Here is a 20,903-nt window from a genome sequence, read left to right on the forward strand (position 1 = left end):
CCTAATAAAGTTTTTTATCCATCCATCCATCCATCCACATTAGGTATGTGCCATTCGTACAGAGGATCATCATCATCGTCTTAATCGCCGTGATCGTCATCCCGTGCACTAGCGGGGTCGTGCATGACCTTCTACATCTCCCTTCAGCGCCTCGTTCTGCAGACTCCGTAGTCTTTCTCTCGCGTCTAGTCGTCGACCACGACAACACGTCTTCATGGACGAAGAAAATCGGCCTGGCAGGGAGGAATGTAAGCAACTCACTGTGCAAGGCGTTTGGTAGAACGCCTTCAGACACGAATTGCATGATCGACTGTCGATGAATGTGCCTCAGTTAAATAATATGCTTTTAAGACATTGCAGGCTCTCTCAAGTGACGTCAAAGCAGTAGGATAACTGACGAATAGTGTTTGCCTGAGTTTGTTGGTTGCACATACCATAATTGGTTTCCAGCAGAACGTTCTGACACGGACAGGAAGAGACGACTACACACGCCGACCCACGCTGGTCATAACGTTCTGCTCGAAACCAATTGTGCTGTGGGAAAACGCTTTCTGTGTGTGGCCATGCGCGTTGCGAGGGGTCCATGCGCTCCATTACAGTACGCGTGGTGTCTTGACAGGCTTGTAGCAGGAGGCATGCAGCTCAAGAAAAGTGGTGAATTTGCTCACGCGAAATGGCAGAATGTGCGGCTGATGAGTGTTTTCTCCGCACCATATATGATGACGCTTCTGCTGGCATGCGACGTTTAGGCCCTCGTTGCCCATGTCGGTGTCGACGATCGCACTTTTGATCGCGGTCGAGGCCGACGAGGATTAAAGTTCTGACCGCAACTGGATCGCTTGCGCAAGCTCGCACAAGGGAACTACCTGGGCTCACAGACTTCACTCACTTTCGGTTTGAACGATATTTAAACGTGTGCGCGTGACGGGGGTTTCGGTATTGGCTGCTGTAGCCTTACGGGACACGTGCGTTGCTATCGCTTTGAACGATGCGTCGTGCTGTCGAAAACGGACGTCGTCTTGTTTCCTCACGGTGAACACTTACATCACGTGGTTCTTATTAACCGCCGGCTCGTGTTACCACCACCGACCAAAAGACAAAACGGAATATAGCTAGGCCTAACGCACTCGCGGTTCAATATTCTCCGCACTTCGTGAGTCCGTGTCTCTTAAATGACGCGTCTCGCTTTCTTAAGTCTTGCCTCACGGTGAACGGTTCTGGCATCCATCGGCAGGTTACAATAAACAGACACACAGAATACAGCTATAGTTTTCTACTAAAATTACTAGTGGGACCTCTGGCTCGGCATTCAGTCAGTCAGCAATATAAATGACGTCTACTGCATATATACTTGTCCAATATTCGGGCTTGCGACTTCAGAAGCTCTTGTGGCTTTGTTTGCTATGCTTTATCTGCCATGTTATATACTGACACAAATGTTGAAGCAACCCATTGTTTTTCGAAACGCATATAGCACATGCGTAATCACTAATAATTATGGCATTTGAAAGGAAAAATTTTGTTGGAAATGATCCCTTTGCGAACTCACGACGCCGTTCGAAGCCCACATAAGGTCGATAAGGAAATGCACGCCGATGAATCTCGTGCTATCTGAGCCTCCTTTCTTGCAGCTCTCGTAAACACTATAGCGCTAGATTTCCTTCTAGTGTTTCTTTAGAGCGCAGCTCTTAGGCGCCCGTTCCTGCGGCGAGCGTCGGCGTTCTCGCTCGTAACGGAGCGAACGAACGCAGCGAAGAGTTAAAGCAAACGCGGAGCGCAGCGGCAGATGAAAGACACCGATAGCGAGGAGAGCGCGAGCCGGAAATCGGAGGAGGCGAAAGCGTGAGAAGAAAAGCGTAGTGCTGCGCAAGGCGGATTTTGCGGAGTCGATGGCTACGAGGTGGCGCCAGAGTAGCGCGCTTCGTCCGTATGGAAACAAAGCACTGCTGGAGCGGAGGTCTGCCTTCGGCGGTTGCTGTGAATCGCGCCCACGCTAAAGGCTAAACCCCACGAGCGCAATTTTGTGCGCGACAGCGACGAGCGACAGCTTCAAGCGACGGATTGGGCCGGCCGTCGCTTGAACAGATCGCTCGCTCTTGTCGCGCGATCACTCGGTTCTGCAAATCTAGAATTCGTCGCTCGCCACCCGGAAGTCCTATGAGCGACTAGCCACTAGTAGGCGGCCGCAACGGGATGTATATTAGTGACGTACTACCGGTTTGCGCACGTACGCGCTTCTCAGCATACAAATGGAACGAGGAGAACGAGCGAACTGCCGAATTTTGATATGTAAACGAAAAAAAAAAACACCTACTGCAAGACCTTAAGAAATGCTTTACGTTGCTTTGTACAGCCAAACAAATCAACTTAGTTGATTATAGCAAGTGCAACGCCAGGTTTGGCGCTAACTCAATCCCCTAATACAGGCAACACTGGAGAGCCGTCGCGCGAAGCGGTGGCTGGCTTGGAGTTTGACTTCTGTGCGACGAGCGAACGCGACAGCCATCTCTATCGCGTCGCTTGTCGCTGTCGTTTGCATCGGGTTTATATTTAAAACCCCTTGATAAATCGAAAGTAGCCGCACCCTCCTCCCCGCGGCACTTTCCTCCCTTATTTTCCTCGCCCGCCAGTGGCGCGCGCTGCGCACGGCACGCTTTTTCTCCTGGGCTCCTGCGGACGGACCGCAGCATTCTTTGGAGGCGCGTGATTTTGGGCCAGTTGCGCACCCCACTGGTGCCGAAAATTTTGATATGCTGATAACAGTATCGATAATGCTGAAGGCAACATTTATTAGGAGATTGTTTTTTTCTTAAAGGCGTATGAATGGGGTATGCTGATGTAAAAAGAGGTTTGAGGTGCGTTCTATACTCCAGACATTTTTTCTGCCACATGATGAGATGATTTACTTTGTGCGTCTGATCTAGCATTGCTTGTGAGACATCCCTCTGTGTGTGGCTTATAAGCGAAAGCCTTAGATCTGTTTCAAGGTCGTCTTGTGAGGTATAGAAAATACCACGTGACCGAAGGAAGGCCGGAAGAGAAACCAAAGAATGTCGATCAGTATATATGAGATGATTACTCATTAGCAAAGTTAATAATGATCGACTAGTGATTGTATTAAGATGGAGTAACGTGTATTAAGGATGATTATTGTGTATTAAGGTGGATTAAGGACGATGAACGTGGATTAATGTGCATACATAAGAAGGGCCACGGTAGATAAAGGAGGATGAAGGTGGATTAAGGTGAAATACGTCGCAGTGCTCAGCATTATTGCCTGCAGAATATTATCTGCACTACTACATGATGACCACAATCATGATTGATTGCTCAACGTGTCTGAACAAAGCGCATTGACGCATTGATTTCGGCTTGTGTTAAATCAATGGCAAAAGTTTCCCGACAGAAGAAAACCACAGAAAGTTGTTTTAAAACATTCGCTATTAAAGCGAACATTCCTGGCCTCCACCTAGATGTCGCTATCAACAGCAAGCGTGGGCGATCATGTGAACACCCCCTGCAAATTGCTTGTAACCGTGAGAAAACCAAATAACAAGTAAAGGAATAATCGTCGCCCATTCATGCGTGCGTGGAAGTGCAGTTCAAAGCTCCAAACCCAAGATGTCCTTAGTTATTGACTAAGAGACTAAGCCTAGTAAAGCGTACTGTAATTCACCTTAATTCACCTCCATCAACTCTAATTCAACTAAATCTACCCTAATCCATCTTAATCCACTTTAATCCTCCTTCATCAATCCGAATTCACCTTAATTCACACTAATCGACCTTAATCCTCCTTCACCGCGTTAATCCTCCCTAATCCTCCTTAATACGCCTTTTTTCTTGTTCATGCAAACTGAAAGCTCTCTTATACACCGTAATCATCAATAATCCTCTTAATCCACCCTAATTGCCCCTAATCCACCTTAATCCACCCTAATACTTCTTTCTCCACGGCCCTCATTTCTTAAGGGGCGTGGAGGAACCGAGGAGGTTGCGCGGCGGCGGCAGAGTTCATAGAGTGGCGGCACTTTCAAATTATCAAGGGACGTTAGCCCATGCGCCACCCACGCACTGCCTCGCGCGATCTCCCAATAAGTGAGGCAGTCGGGCCATACTTCGCTCGGTTGATAACGCGCCGCACCAGATTCTCCGCGCCGGCCGCTATATCGCGAAATGAAGACGCGTGTTTAGCTGCGCTGAAATTTCGCATTAGGGAGTACCGTAATCATCTGTGAGTGTGTCATCCGATGAATACCTAAAATGTGGGCAACTCAATAAAAGAATCAAATAAGCACTTTATACGAGTCCTAGCGCAAAAATGAAATCATAATGGATCGACGGCGGATGCCGGTAGCGATTGGTTGGCCTTTATTTTATTTTATATTAGCGATAGACGGTACACGTCTATTTTTTCGTGTATTTTTTTTTCAAGCGGAATTAGACAAAAGGTTTGTGCAAGGTGTACAATTGCATCGCGCAGCGTATGGCTTTTCTAAAGAAAAATTAAGATATGGTAGATATTTTAAAACAATCAGCGTAGGTACCTAGAGAAATTGTTTAGGTTTTAAAAAATGCTATCTTGTAGACCTGCCGTAACGGTTGGCTCCAAGGACGCCATGGCAATGCCAATCAGCTCTCGCCGCGTGTACAACTGCGCTCAAGTTTCGCGTTATGGAGTACCTACATATGTTCTGTTGACAAATCCGTTTAATGCCAGCGCCTTCGCTGGTGTACCATAGAGAAAGAAATTCAGCCAGAGGGGACACTCTTCAAAAACTGGCAACAGGAAACACGTCACGCCTAGTTTCAACAACATCCGTTAGTTGACGCGAGCGTCAGAAAAAAAGAATGTGAAATAAACTTCCAGACGATGTTTTATTTTTTTTATTCCTTCCCACTAAATGTGAAACAGTTTTGCGGGTAAATGAACTTATACTTTGCAACTTTTTTATGCGTTGCCTAGCAACAAGCTAGCGGCACGCCAGACGCGCGTGCATACGTCATGCGCCAGACAAGCCGCAGGAGTGAGCGTGCGAAGCTCGCGAGCTCGGTGACCCGTCTGTTTTGGATATAGCCCATGTTTTTGGGCTCCCGGCCTTCTCTATGCTTCTCTGGCGTATCGTCTGCATTTCGACACGGCACCACTGCACTACTGGACTACGGCAAGGTGAGAAATTGTGTTTGACAGTGTGCGGCGCATTTTAAGCACATTTAGGCTCAGTTCGAGTGGCGCAGTTAGCGAAAAACAGCTCCGCCGTCCTGGCGCAGTTAATTTGAGTTAATGCCTCATCCTGGGAGATGTTTGCGACGCTTTCTATGAGCCCCAACATTACTGTAACTTATTTCGGTAGTTTTTGGGCACGCTTGCCGCGCCCGGCTTATTGACGCAGTAAGCGAAAACCGGCTCGGCCGTGTGACGCATTTGCGCGTGTGCATGCGTGTACTACGTTGTAGCGCCTAAGACAGACAAGTGTTCGCGCATTCTGTGGCCCCCAACATTATTGTAAATAACGTCGTTATATTTGGGGTAGTTTAGAAGCACGGTTGCCGCGCCCGGCTTATTGACGCAGTTAGCGAAAAGCAGCTCGGCTGTGCCGCAGTTAGTTTCGCCTGTACAGAATCTTACTGGTAGAAGTTCGTGACGCATTCTCTGACCCGAAAAAGTATTGTAATTTATTTGGTAACTTTTTGGGATATCTTGAGGCTTGCTCGCCGCGCCTGGGGTTGTGAAGCTGTTAGCAAAAAACCAAGCCGGCCATAGTGAGTTAGTTTTGCGTGTACTGAATTTTAGTGGGACAAGTTTGTGACGCATTTTATAGCCCTGCAACAACATATACCTTATTTCGGTACTCACGCTTCTCGAAAACGCGACGAGCGATTGCCGAGAGAGATAACACGGGAGTGTTGCATGCGCCGGCAGGACGCGTAAAAGATAACACGGAGGAGCTCAAGAACATGACATTTATGTATTCTGAGCGACTGAAAACAGGCTTTGCACCCACGAGTCTGACTTGAGTGCGATTAGAAGGCATTCTGCGATCGTGTAACATGGTCTGGCTGAGCCTGTGTTGTAGCCACCTTTGTGTACTTGGCGTACCATCGTGTCGACTGGGGCCAAGTTGTTTTGGAAACGCGCAGTCACCCGTGTATTTGTGCACTTAAAGTGCAGGAAATAATGCCCGGAAAGGAGGGGTGCTTGAAAATCGGATGTTCAGATTTTATGGCATTGTTTGGAAGGGGTCTTTGCTGCGAAATGTACGTAAAAGTGAATTTATCTGTAATGCCGCTCATTCACCACTTACGCACGTTTCGCCTCTACACGCAATACTCCTGTTAGGTCAATATACCGAAATGATACATGCTTGTAATTTACTTTCTTTCAGCTGATGGCATCTGGTGGAGCATCGTACGGCAACGACTGTTGCTTACCTGGTGCCACAACTTTGGATGAATCCAGAAGAAGCCCGGAACGAGCATTTATATAGAGCAAAATAAACATTTCATCATTTCAGAAGACGTCTTTCGTTTTCTTTATGAAATTGCACCTGACAGATTCGGCGCAGTGTTGTAAAGGTTAATCGCAATCATTTCTACTTAAAAATGAAACGATTCCACGCCAAGACCACGCGAGGTTCAGCAGAAGCGGAAAAAAAAATGGCTGTGGCTTAGCTAAGGTTAAGCCCAGGATGCGAAGCATACTAGCCTTTATTTTAGTTGTTGAACCACTGTTTAGCCTGGTGAACTGCTGTTGCTTGGCTATATTTGGTTCGGCTAATAGAAGAAACAACTCATGCGTTACTCTGCTTCGCCTTCAAGAGTGGAACGCGACAGCGTTCCCGTCGACCCGCCAAGGGGTGTAAGACAATGGGCTACGGCGCAGCGACTACGCGCCCCGCATTGGACGCGGTGAGCGTCGAGCAACGCAGCGTTCGGCGCGGCAACGAAATGTGCGCCTGAGCAAGCGACGCACGCCTCAGCCTTAGAAACAGCTCGTTTCTAAGGCGACACCGCATTCACTAGAGGCGCTTTTGTACCGCTTTGAAGCATCGTACTCGTGGCGAGCCCGCACCCTAAAATTCTACAGGGAGGTGGAGCAGGCAGCTCGCTTCTTCGAGCAGCGTTTTTCTCAAGAGTACCTAAAGAATGTAAAACGGAAGAGTCTGTACTGGAACACTATAGATATGCTATTCCCACCCCCCCTATATCGATCTCGAGTTGGAAGCCAGCTGGAGTCTGACGTTTTCAAGCGTCTACCAAAATATCCTGTAAAAACAGCGATTAAGGATTTCTTTGTTAGGTTACATGTCGAAGTTCTACCTGTAAAAACATGGCTACGTAACAAGGGTTTTTTCGTGCCGTGGTCAACGGACTGCCCGCTCTGTCCCTATCCAGAATCGTTGCAGCACGTATTTTTGTTTTGTACAAATGCAGTACTATTTTGGCACAACATACGAATTGTGTTTGACGTGCAGATATACCCAAATTGGGATAACGTAAAATATCTGACACTGGAAGATGACAAAAATAACAACAGTGTTGAAACCCGGTTATTGCTAGGTTTGTATGCAATTTGAAGATCCCGAACTGATTACGTCCTAGCACTAGAAAACGCAAAACCTGCGTGGACGCACTTTTGTGATGCTTTTTCGTATACAAGTTCGCTGCTGGGCGGCGAAGATGAGTTTAGCAAGCGATGGCAGGTGTGGCAGAAGCGCCTACAGCAAAGATGAATACTTATATAGATGTGCAATTCTGTGTATGTGTGTGTGTGTTAGAAAAGCTGTGAAGAAAGAACGCTTCCGTGCATGGTACCTGCTATGTAAAAAAAAGGGAAAAAAAAGGCTAAAAAAAACAAACAAAAAAAAAAGAGGCTCGGTGGTAGCGTCTCCGTCTCACACTCCGGAGACCCTGGTTCGATTCCCACCCAGCCCATCTTGCAAGAGTTGAGCCAAAGCCACCTAGAAATATAGTCTCTGTAGCACGCCGCAACCTTCGCTTCTCATTTCAACGAGCAGCTCTGTCTCCAGGCGGCATCTCACCTCGTGAGTGTCTAGCAGAGGCAAGCGCAGCTGCTTATATACCGCCGCGACGCCGCGAGCGACGGCGCGAGTTGGAGCCCCGTTTCTCATCTGTCGTGACGTCACGGTGTCACTTGGTATTGAAGGCGACACCGCCGCGCCTGAGGAGCTGGGTTGAGCTCTCGTAATATGCATCGCATAAAAATGAATGCCGCGCCGAGCAGCGGAGCCGGCGTGGGGGGTACCAACTGGTGTTCAAAACGCGCGCGCCCAAAACCGAAACCGGAAGAAGTCGACAACATCCGCTTGGTGTGCTACAGTCAATTCGGCCGCTGGGCTCTATGGGAGTGTCCGCTCTTGTTGAAATTTCTTTCTCTGTGGGTGTACTGTACGCGCAGGCTATCCCCGTGGCGCGGAGTCGGAAGTGCTTCGTCGTCAGTCCGCGTACTCGCTGCGGGCGCCACGGGTGCAGAGCGCCTGCGCTGTCGACGACTGCGGCCTCTTGGCGTCTTCATGCCGCTCTTCCTGCTGCCGCTGTTCTTCTTTGGGGCGAAAGTGCGTCGCCAAGCCACTGGTTGGAGAGCGTTTGCCCCGCTCGGTTTTCCTCGCGCGCGTCGTGCTAGGCAGCTGAATGCGTATTTGACAGTTGTCAAAATCGGCTGCAGGCCATCGAAGCAGAGGGACGTATACGAGTGCACTGTACTGGGCCTAATCCACACGGGCTTTTCTCTCGTGAAGATGAAGATAACATTGACCTGCTGTTTCCTATAGTAATGTATTCGCTATCATGATTAGAGAGAACCTGTTCACGAACTATGCTTGAGCTATATGATCTCCTCTGTGAATACAAACGCAGCGCCCATCTTCACGGAGAGTATTTGCGCTAGAACATTTGGTAATAGCAGATCTACCACCCTGTCGTAATGGTGCATACGTATTATTATCGAAGGCAGCCAACCAATTTCAAGCTACACTTGGAGACGAAAACGTCTGCGATTTCGGGTCCTGTTTCTCGGAATATTAGAAACCATTTTTGTTCTTTTTTTTAGTAAATGCCAATAAAACTACTACCCTCTACATCCTCGATACCGCCCACGAAATGATGGAAAATGAGCGGGAGGAAGAGAGGAAAAGATATTGAGATTATCCGGTATCCTGTAACGACTAGCTGTCCTGTGATGGGGTAAGGCAGTAGAAAATCTTCGAAAACTTGCAGTACGGTGGCTGCCTGTACTGCCTGCTGCTCCCGCTGATTCTGTGCGCCTTCAGCGTGGTGCCCAAGCCAGCTACCGCGTTCGTACACCTGGTCACGGTACCGCTTCTGGGACTGCTGGAACCGGAGCTCATCGCCAGCCAGTACCTAGCCGTACGTATATATTTACATGCTCTCTCTTCAAGCACGCGAGCGCGTGTGTTTGGGTTGGTATGCCAGCTAGTAAGTGTATCTACGGGGTGGCAGGGGTGTTGGAATCCTGAATCTCTACCAAATGCTTATGTACAATTTGTCATGACGACATGGTATCCGAATAAAAGCGACATGTGGTCTCGACCAATCAGGAACGCGATCACGCGAACGCGGGCGGGCCCAAGCGCCCCGTGTGTACCCTTTACATAAGAATACCACCTCCTCATACTCCTGCAATCTCGCGCACCTTGACGAGGACACCTGCTTTTTTCGGCGCTAAACGCGGGACACGTGTATATCGCCAGCCTGTGAGCACCCCGTTACAATGCTGGCCACTTTACTGAGAACTGCCACCTGTCGCCCATAGTGGAGTCTATTAGGCTACATCCTCCCTCCTTTCTCTATCATCTTTCACTTCCCACTCCCTCTCCCCTGACAACGCTTCACCATACTCCCTCGCGGGTGCAGAATCAAGCGCCTTTCCTTTCTTTAGATCACTATCATCGCGTAGAAAAAACGCTTTGTCAGCGCTGCCAAACACTCAGCGCTGTTCTTTGTTTCTCCTGCAGCAAATTTTGTTTCCGTAAAACCACTGCGTACATCCTGTCGCCGAGGTCCGCCCAAAGGTGATCGGTATCTATCTGCTCCCTTATCTCGGAGCGACGTGATCACAGGCATCAGTTGCCAGCAAGATCAAACCGGGTCTCAACTCGCCACGTTGGGTTTATTTATAGTGAAGCTAACCTTGCCTGCGGTAAAGGAAGTACCTGTGAACATCGTCGACACGCCCGCGCCGGTGGGCCTAAGACCATTGAACATTATTGTTCTCCTTATTTCTTTTCTTTCATTGGAGACCCAAGTCCATTCTTTGTAGAAAATGCATGCGGTTTGTCACAATAACGTTACCTGCTGAAGCAACGCCGGCTATGTTAACGGCACACAGATAAGCAGACAGCTTCTTCGAGTATCCCAGATGATACGTTCAACCAGACTCACCAAATAGGACCCATTATGCACAAGCACACCTTTCACACAGCATAGGGAGTGGTCCTACAGGGGGTAATATAGCAATTTGCCGTAGCGCCTCATTTGTAGGAACCCATAGCAGCCAAGCGTAGGTGACGAAAGGCAGAATGCGATCCCAATTCGAGTGGTCAGATGAAGCATACATGGCCAACATGTCGCCAAGGGGGCGGTTGAAATGCTCTGTCATCCCATTAGTTTGAGGATGATATGCAGTGGTGGTGCGGTGAATGATGCGACACTCCTTTAGCAATGCTGCAATGACGTCGGAGAGAAAAACGCGACCGCGGTCGCTCAGTAATTCTCTAGGTGCTCCATGGCGTAAAATCGGGTTTCGAAGGATAAAACTGGCGACGTCTTTTGCTATGGCAGATGCTAGGGCTGAAGTTTCGGCGTACCGCGTGAGGTGGTCGATAGCGACAATAAACCAGCGGTTGCCACTTGGAGTGTTGGGAAGCGGACCGTATAGGTCAATGCCGACACGGTCGAACGCGCGCGCGGGGCATGGTAAAGGTTGCAAGGGGCCGGTGGTATGTTGAGGTGGCGTCTTGCGTCGTTGGCATATGAGGCAGGACCGGACGTACTGGCGAACGAAGCGGTACATACCGCGCCAGTAGTACCGAAGGTGGATGCGAGAGTATGTCTTTAAGACATACTCTCTACTTTTTAAAAATCAACACTACAGCATATGCTACAAGGTCCAGAGAGTTTTGGAAAGTAGAAATCGTCAGAACAACATATGGACAACAAACTATTCGTAACAACCTGCCAAGGTTACTGAATAAATTACACAACGAAACCACTGGATTGGAAAATACCTCTCTTAAAGCTCTGTATAGTTATTTCTGCCTGCACTAGATTGTTTCCCTGGCGTCCGCAAATTTTTTCCTTATCGAAAACAACTAGTCCCATTGTATAGCTTATATTCTTGGTTTTTTCATTCGTTTAGTTTGTATGAGAAATGTTATTCTTACACCTTGTGTTATGATTATATCTTTCTCACCCTTGTGTTTCTTCTTTTTTTTTTTTTTTTTTGAACAGTTGCGATACCGTTGTACCTATCATTGTTTTTTATCCTTATTGGTTAGATATGATTTTTACCATGACCTGTTAGAGCACATCTTTCTTTTTCTTCATTTGCTTCGCATGGTTCGCGATGCTCACTATTGTGTAAAGGACATATCTAAACAATGATGTACTACCTTTGTGCTCGCTAACGCCGTGCAAACGCCAATCCGGGGGCCTGCGGCTTCGTCAAGCTGTCCATGTGGCAGCTTTTTCTGCATGCTCCTCGCGTCATGTACTGATGCAAATAAACATCATTGTCATCATTGTCATTGTCATTGCCACACCAGCGTAGCCACATTGGGGATCGTCGTGGAACGTGGCGCAGATGTCAGGGCGAAGGTGTCGGGGTATAACAAGCAACCACTTGCGACCGCTCGAATTGTAGTTGCGGCGGTACAGCAGGTTATCCCGAATGATGAAGTGCACGGCTTGACGACGGAGCGTCCGAGAAATTGGCGCTGGCGACTGGCTGGACAGGAAGTCAATAAGCGAAGAGATCCATGGGTCCTTGCGCTGCTCTGATGGCATGTCGGTAATGTTGAGGGCGAAGGCTCCATGTGTGGAAATAGACGAGTGGACAGGACCGGAGGGCAGGGGTGACCGGGATAGAGCGTCTGCGTCTGAATGTTTTCGGCCGGAGCGATAAACAACACGGATGTCGTACTCTTGTAGGCGCAATGCCCAACGGGCGAGCCGACCAGTTGGATCTTTTAATGAAGATACCCAGCATAGGGCATGATGGTCGGTCACGATGTCAAATGGACGCCCGTACACATAAGGACGAAATTTTCCGATTGCCCAAATGATGGCCAGACATTCCTTTTCTGTAACCGAGTAGTTCGCCTCGGCTTTGGTAAGGGTGCGGCTGGCATACGCGACTACGTACTCTTCGAAGCCATCCTTGCGTTGTGCAAGAACAGCGCCGAGCCCGACACCGCTAGCGTCCGTATGGATCTCAGTTGGTGCAGAGGGATCGAAGTGTCGCAGTACTGGAGGAGAGGTGAGAACGCGTCGCAGTTCTTGGAATGCGTCGTCGCATGCCGGGGACCAGGCTGATAGGTCAGAACTGCCGGTGAGAAGCTGCGTCAAGGGGGCGATGATAGAGGCAAAGTTACGGATGAAGCGCCGGAAATATGAGCACAAGCCGATGAAACTGCGAAGCTCTTTCATGGTGGTTGGTTTAGGGAACTCGGTTACGGCGCTAAGTTTCGTGGGGTCCGGGAGATACCGTCTTTGGAAACTACATGACCGAGAATAGTAAGCGTGCGAGCGCCGAAGTGGCATTTCTTCAAATTTAGTTGCAGTCCTGCAGTGGAGAGGCACGCAAGGACTTGCTCGAGGCGGCTGAGGTGCGTCGCAAAGTCAGTGGAAAAAAACACAATGTCATCCAAATAACAGAGGCATGTTTTCCACTTCAGCCCTCGAAGAATGCTGTCCATCATTCGCTCGAACGTGGCAGGCGCGTTGCAGAGACTGAACGGCATGACGGTGAATTCATATAGCCCATCAGGAGTTACAAAGGCTGTCTTTTGGCGATCGGCCTCTGCCATTGGCACTTGCCAATAACCGGAGCGTAGATCCAGCGAGGAACAGTATTCCGCTCCCTGCAGACTGTCCAAGGCATCGTCGATGCCCGGCAGAGGATAGACATCTTTGCGCGTTATTCGGTTAAGGCGGCGATAGTCGACGCAGAAACGAATGGAGCCGTCTTTTTTTTTAACAAGGACAACCGGAGATGCCCAGGGACTGTTAGAGGGGTGGATGATGCCACGCTACAGCATGTCGTCAACGTGCTGGTCGATGACACGGTGTTCAGCGGCCGACACACGATACAGACGCTGGCGCAATGGTGTTTGTTGGCCGGTGTCAATACGGTGAACGACTGCGGACGCCCGGCCGAAGGATGGGTGGCCAATGTCAAATGAGGCACGAAAACGCTGGAGGAGCTTGATGATTTCGGTGTGCTGCGCAGGTGTGAGTTCTGTGTCGACGGCACGAGCGAAGACGTCTACAGGGGCATCGGTCGCGGCGGGAGGAGTTACGGCACAAATCAGGAGTGATGCCGTATCACCAAACATGGTGGCCGGGAGAATGCTATCGAAAGCTTCAGCGGTACCCAGGCACTCGCCGCGGAGTAGGGATGATGGTCAGGCGGACGGATTGCACACGTAAAGGGCAGCAGAACCTTCGCAAAAAGTGACGACAGCAAACGGAAGCAGAAAGTTCCGGCGGCGCGCAGATGTGGTCGACGGCGTAAACAGAACAGATGAGTTCGCAGCAGAGCTACATAACACAGGAACCAGAGCGGCGGAGAAAGGTGCGATATCGATGTCAGAGGCGGCAACAACTTTAGGAGAATAATGGTCGTCAGGGTCAAAACACGGCACTGATAACGTAAGTTCGCAACGAGCGCAGTCGATAAGAGCTTGATTGACAGATAGGAAATTCCAACCAAGAATAACGTCGTGCGAGGAACGAGGCAGGACGACAAATTCGATAACATGCATAACGCCTTGAATGACAACCCGGGCTGTGCACGATGCTGAAGGCTGAATGCGATGCGAGGTTGCCGTACGCAGAGAAAGAGAGGTAAGGGGAATGGTCACTTTGTTCAAATTGCGGCAGAGCTTCTCACTAATAATAGAAACGGCGGCTCCGGTGTCGATAAGTGCGTGTACGGTGACGCCGTCTACGGACAGTTCAATTTCGTTCGCCGGGGCAGAATGAGGCCTTGAAATGTTCGACGGAAACGCAGTTCTTGCCTCTGGAACTGCGACTGCTAGTTTTCCTCTCGGGCTGGGCTGGGTCGGCGAACCATCGGGGAAATGGATCGGCGACGTGGGGAAGGCGACCGGCGTGAATCGAAGGGGAGGCGACTGTAAGAGGTGTCCGGAGGAAGGTTAGATTGGTCCTGACGCGGAAGTCGAGCAGGCCTGTAGCTTGAGGCACCCCCACTGTCAGGTAAACGGGGGCTGCGACGGCGGCAGAATCGTGCTACGTGGCCCGGAAAATGGCATGAATAACATATTGGGCGGTTATCAGGTTTTTGCCACGGGTTGACGACAGGGGCTCCAGCAGCCGAGTAAGGAACCACTATCGGACGCGAAGGTGGCGGCGGTACATAGAAGGTGCCGGTGGCCCGGTAGGAATCAGGAGCCGGAGGAGTGTAAGGCCGGGCGACAACGTCAGCGTACGTTAGCGGTCCAGCTGCAGGCTGCGGAGGAGGGGCAGATGGCAGCGCCGCGGCAACTTGCGTCTGAATGACGTGACGAAGCGAAGGAGCCAGGGTTGTCGACGGCTCGGGTGCGCTATTGGCCAGAGAGAGTTGGCGTGCGACTTCCTGGCGGATGAACTGCTTTATCTCCGGCATTAAAGCAGAGATGTCGGCAGCGTCGCGACCGAAGTCCAACGGGGATAGATCCGCAGTGTCCTGCTGAGCAGCGCGTGTTGATGCACGTTGCTTGCGCAGCTCGTCGTACTGCTGGCAAAGCTGTATGACCTCGGCAATAGTCCGGGGACTCTTCGCGACGAGCATCTGAAAGGCATGCTCATCGATGCCTTTCATGACGTGCTTGATCTTGTCTGCTTCATCCATGGATGAGTTGACGCGCTTGCAGAGCGAGAGCACGTCTTCAATATAACTGGTGAAGGTCTCGTCCTGGCGTTGAGCTCGACCACGCAAGCGCTGCTCAGCGCGAAGCCGGCGAACTGCGGGACGGCCGAAGACCTCAGCCAAAGTCGCCGTGAAAGCCGACCAGGTGGTAAAATCGGCTTCATGATTGCGGAACCATAGGTTGGCCACGTCAGTCAAATAAAATATGACATTTGTGAGCTTGGCGCGGTCGTCCCACTTATTATAGGCGCTTACACGGTCATATTCGGCGAGCCAGTCTTCCACGTCGTGGTCGTCTGTGCCGCTAAATATAGCCGGATCGCGCTGGCGGATAACACCAGAGCAGACGATGGCCGGGGGCACGGGCGCAGCAGCCTGGGACGGTCCTGGTTCATCCATTGTAACAGCTGATGGTAGCGTGCGACTGCGGAGTTCCAGGATGTTGAAGACAAACCCAGCAGCTCTACCAAATGCAACGGGGATGTTCGCCTAGCAGCACTAGCTCTAGGTTGCAGCGGTAGGCTTAAAACAGGTCGGTGCTATCTCGAAACGGGGAAGCAAGCACTCCTCGTCGTCGTCTTCTCATTCACTAGCACCATGCCCACTGCCCAGTGCCTTCAGTACAGTATGTATGTATGTATGTATGTATGTATGTATGTATGTATGTATGTATGTATGTATGTATGTATGTATGTATGTATGTATGTATGTATGTATGTATGTATGTATGTATGTATGTAGGTATGTACAGCAGTCGCAAGTCCCCAGCAGCTGTGAAGCAACTGACCACGGCGGCGGTCAGACCAGTGACGCAGCAGAGGGTGCTAAGAATCCCTGGATCCGGACAGGCCGCCATTGGAATATGAAGCTTGCAACGTTTAACGCTGGAACATTATCTAGAGAGGCGAGTCTAGCTGTGCTATTGGAGGAATTATAGGGCAGTAAATGGGATATAATAGGGCTCAGTGAAGTTAGCAGGACAAAACAAGCATATACAGTGCTAAAAAGCGGGCACGTCCAGTGCTTCCGGGGCTTAGCGGAGAGACGAGAACCATGACTCAGATTCCTGATTAATAAGGATACAGCTGGTAACATAGAGGCATACTATAGCATTACGAGAGGGTGGCAGGTCTCGTGTTGAAACTTATTAAGAGCTACAAATTGAAGGTCGTACAGGTCTACGCCCCTACATCCAATCATGATGAGCAGGAAGTCGAAAGCTTCAGTGAAGGGGTGGAATCGGCAATGGGTAAAGGTATAATAAAATACACTATACTGATGGGTGACTTCAATGCCAGGGTAGGCAAGAAGCAGGCTGGAGGCAAGGCCGTTGGGGAATATGGCATAGGCACTAGGAATAGCAGGGGAGCGTTATTAGTAGACTTTGAAGAACAGAATAAGATGCGGATAATGAATACCTTCTTCCGCAAGCGGGAAAGAAAAAAGTGGATGTGGAGGAACCCGAATGGGGAGACTAGAAATAAAATTGACCTTATACTCTGCGCCAACCCTGGCATCATACAAGATGTGGACGTGCTCGGCAAGGTGCGCTGCAGTGACCATAGGATGGTCAGAACTCGAAGTAGCCTAGACTTGAGGAGGGAACGGTAGAAACTGGTACATAAGAAGCCGATCAATGAGTTAGTGGTAAGAGGGAAAATCGAGAAATTCCGGATCAAGCTACAGAACAGGTATTCCGCTTTAACTCAGGAAGATGACCTTAGTGTTGAAGCAATGAACGACAATTTTATGGGCATCATTGAGGAGCGTTCAATAGAAGTCGGTGGTAACTCCATCGGACAGGATATCAGTAAGCTATCGCAGGAGACGAAAGATCCGATAAAGAAACGCCAACGCCCTACAGCTAGAATAGAACTGGCAGAACTTTCCAAGTTAATCAACAAGCGTAATACAACTGACATAAAGGAAATATAATATGGATAGAATTGAACATGCGCTCAGGAACGGAGGAAGCCTAAAAGCAGTGAAGAAGAAACTAGGAATAGGCAAGAATCAGATGTATGCGTTAAGAGACAAAGCCGACAATACCATTACTAATATATGAATGAGATAGTTCAAGTGGCTGAGGAGTTCTATAGAGATTTATGCAGTACCAGTGGCACCCACGACGATAATGGAAGAGAAAATAGTCTAGAGGACTTTGAAATCCCACAAATAACGGCGGAAGAAGTAAAGAAAGCCTTGGGGAGCTATGCAAGGGGGGAAAGTAGCTGGAGAGGATCAGGTCACAGCAGATTTATTGAAGCAGGGTGGGCAGATTGTTCTAGAAATACTGGCCACCCTGTATGTGCAATGCCTCATGACCTTGAGCGTACCGAAATCTTGGAAGAACGCTAATATAATCCTAATCCATAAGAAAGGGGACGTCAAAGACTTGAAAAATTATAGACCGATCAGCTTACTGTCCGTTGCCTACAAAGTATCTACAAAGGTAATCGCAAATAGAATCAGGAACACCTTAGACTTCTGTCAACCAAAGGACCAGGCAGGATTCCGTAAAGGGTACTCAACAATAGACCATATTCACACTATCAATCAGGTGATAGACAAATGTGCCGAATATAACCAACCCTTATATATAGCTTCCATCGACTACAAGGAAGCGTTTGATTCAGTCGAAACCTCAGCAGTCCTCGAGGCATTCCAGAATGAGGGTATAGACGAGCGGTATGTAAAAATGCTGAAAGATATCTATAGCGGCTCCACAGCCACCGTAGTCCTCCATAAAGAAAGCAACAAAATCCCAATAAAGAAAGGCGTCAGGCAGGTAGATACGATCTCTCCAATGCTATTCAGAGCGTGTGTACAGGAGGTACTAAGAGACCTGAATTGGGAAGAATTGTGGATAAGAGTTAATGGAGAATACATTAGTAACTTGCGATTCGTTGATGATATTGCCGTGCTTAGCAACTCAGGGGACCAATTTCAATGCATGCTCACTGACCTGGAGAGGCAAAGCAGAAAAGTGGGTCTAAAAATTAATCTGCAGAAAACTAAAGTAATGTTAAACAATCTCGGAAGACAACAGCAGATTACGATAGGTAGTGATGCACTGGAAGTGGTAAGGGAATACATCTACATAGGGCAGGTACTGACCGCGGATCCGGATCATGAGACTGAAATAATCAGAAGAATAAGAATGGGCTGGGGTTTGTTTCGAAGGTATTCTCAGATCATGAACAGCAGGTTGCCATTATCCCTCAAGAGAGAAGTGTATAACAGCTGCGTCTTATCAGTACTCACGTACGGGGCAGAAACCTGGAGGCCTAAATTGAGGACGGCGCAACGAGCTATGGAAAAAAGAATGATGGTTGTAACGTTAAGGGATAAGAAAAGAGCAGATTGGGTGAGGGAAAAAACGCGAGTTAATGACATCTTAGTTGAAATCAAGAAAACGAAATGGGCACGGATTGGACATGTAATGAGGAGGGAAGATAACCGATTGTCATTAAGGGTCACGGACTGGATTCCAAGGGAAGAGAAGCGTAGCAGGGGGCGGCAGAAATTTAGGTGGGCGGATGAGATTAAGAAGTTTGCAGGGACAACAGGGCCACAATTAATACATGACTGGGGCTCTTGGAAAAGTATGGGAGAGGCCTTTGCCCTGCAGTGGGCGTAACCAGGCTCATGATGATGATGCTGTATGTATGTATGTATGTATGTATGTATGTATGTATGTATGTATGTATGTATGTATGTATGTATGTATGTATGTATGTATGTATGTATGTACGTACGTACGTACGTACGTATGTACGCTCAGTACGGAGAAACAAGTTAGACTTCTACGACCGCACTACTTGGCTAGCTTCCACAGCGTCTCCAGCTGTGTACGATAGGACTTGTGAAGATCAACACTAAACCAATTTAAAGGGATCAAGTATTCTTTTGGAAATGCGCACTAAGTTGCCAGTTTACTAGAAAACATTTCTAGAACAGTAGAATACTAGAGATAGAGTGAACTTTAATGAGCGCCAGCAGTTCAGTCGGGTGGGCCTAGGCCTCCCACGATGGGAAGTCGAGGTCTTGCTTCTTCGCCGCTTCGTAGGCCTGCTGGGTCGCCCAGAGTTGGTCGTCGAGATAGGAGCTGCGCAGGGCGGCGTGCCATCTCGACGAGAGGGTAATACTAGAAAAAAAATTTTTTCTTCTCATTCGTGTTTCAATGTCAACATGCATCTTAGGTTTGAGAGTATTTCCAAGTTTTTGGGCTGGTAGTGGCGCAATAAGAAATAATCGGAGCTCTTAAGTTCATTTCTATTCCCCTTAGTTGTCGACACTGTAGCCTCGTGCAGGTGACATCAACATTCATGACATCAGGGCTGTCGGGTGTATAGGGAACTTCAAAGCGGCCTCACCACTTTTCTTTTTGCATCCTTTCTGCCCTAACTGAAGCCTGGATCCTGTCATTGGAGTCACTTGTTTGATATCACAAAAATGAAGTATCCCACATACAACTCACTTTTCTCCTTTAATGTCCCTTTAACTTGTGAAAAGCAAAAGAATCGGAGTATTCTAGGGGCCCGATTTTTCGTTAGTAAAAACACATATCAAGCCGATAGAACAGAAAGTCATCAAGTAACACGGGGTCTGTGGGAGACACCGCAGCGGATGATAAAGGACTAAAGAGATTCAGAAATATAGCGTACTCTAGCACGTTTACGTGCCCAGAACCCGGCGGCCCGCTTGCGGTCTTTTGCAGTGCTTTTGCGTATTTTCATGTACCCTAAACATATACCCATGTCTTCATGTTTTCATTCGTGTACCCTAAAGGCCCATTCGGGCGTTACATAGGAGGGGGGAGAGTTACAATTACAAACGTGTAAAAAAGAACATAGGTAAGATACACTGACACAATTATATACACAAAGAATAACGTACGCAAGTATGCACTCAACACAGAAATAATCACACATTTAGGAAAACCTTAAACTTGTTAACAAAAACATCATGGTTAATGGCAGATTTAATGTCCCTCGGTAGTTTATTCCAATGATATATTGCCAATAGTAATGGTGAATGACGGTACAGATTAGTGCAAGCAAAAAGGGGTTGCACTTTAAATGGGTGATCAAAACGCTGAAAAATACTATGAGCTGCATTGATGTAAGATTCGCGGAACAGGGGCCTACTATGATAAAGCGCTTGAAAATTTGATAACAATGTTATTAGTCGGCGGTTTTGAAGACAGGGAAATGAAAGTGATTCCTTGGTATCCGTAACACTGTTGTTTCGCGAGTATCTCTTGTGATATATCTTCCTGCTTTATTTGGTATTGCTTCGAGCTGATCGATGAGAAATGTTTGATGCGGATTCCAAATAATGGATGCGTACTCTACCTTTGAACGAACAAGCGTATTGTATGCTAATAACTTAGTATCAGAGTTCGCCAATTATAAGTTACATTTAATGAAGCCGAGTGCTTTGGATGCCTTACTGGTTATGGTATTAATGTGCTCGTTCCAAGATAAATCAGAGGATAAATGAACCCCGAGATACCTAAATGTGGATACTTTCTCAACATGGATTCCCTGAATCGTGTAGTAGCTCAATTCCGGATTATGTGTTCTCGTGAACGTCATGGCCTTAGTTTTAGAAATGTTAATTTCTATTTGCCACTGGCAACACCAAAGTGCGAGTTTGTCGAGGAGGCGTCAAAGTACAAATTCCAAGACCCATACGCGAACAACTATACGTACCCCCATTGCCTCGCAACAAGCACCTCCAACACCACATGGGGAGGCGTAAAGCCAGG

At 48.5% G+C, this 20,903-nt stretch overlaps 1 pseudogene; it reads left to right on the forward strand.

The window, feature by feature from the left end:
- Positions 1-214: 214 nt before the first annotated feature.
- On the forward strand, positions 215-7,839 carry LOC129382853 (uncharacterized; annotated as a pseudogene).
- Positions 7,840-20,903: the final 13,064 nt, after the last annotated feature.

This window comes from Dermacentor andersoni, chromosome 3 (assembly GCF_023375885.2).
Source record: "Dermacentor andersoni chromosome 3, qqDerAnde1_hic_scaffold, whole genome shotgun sequence".
In the NCBI taxonomy this organism is placed as follows: Eukaryota; Metazoa; Arthropoda; class Arachnida; order Ixodida; family Ixodidae; genus Dermacentor; species Dermacentor andersoni.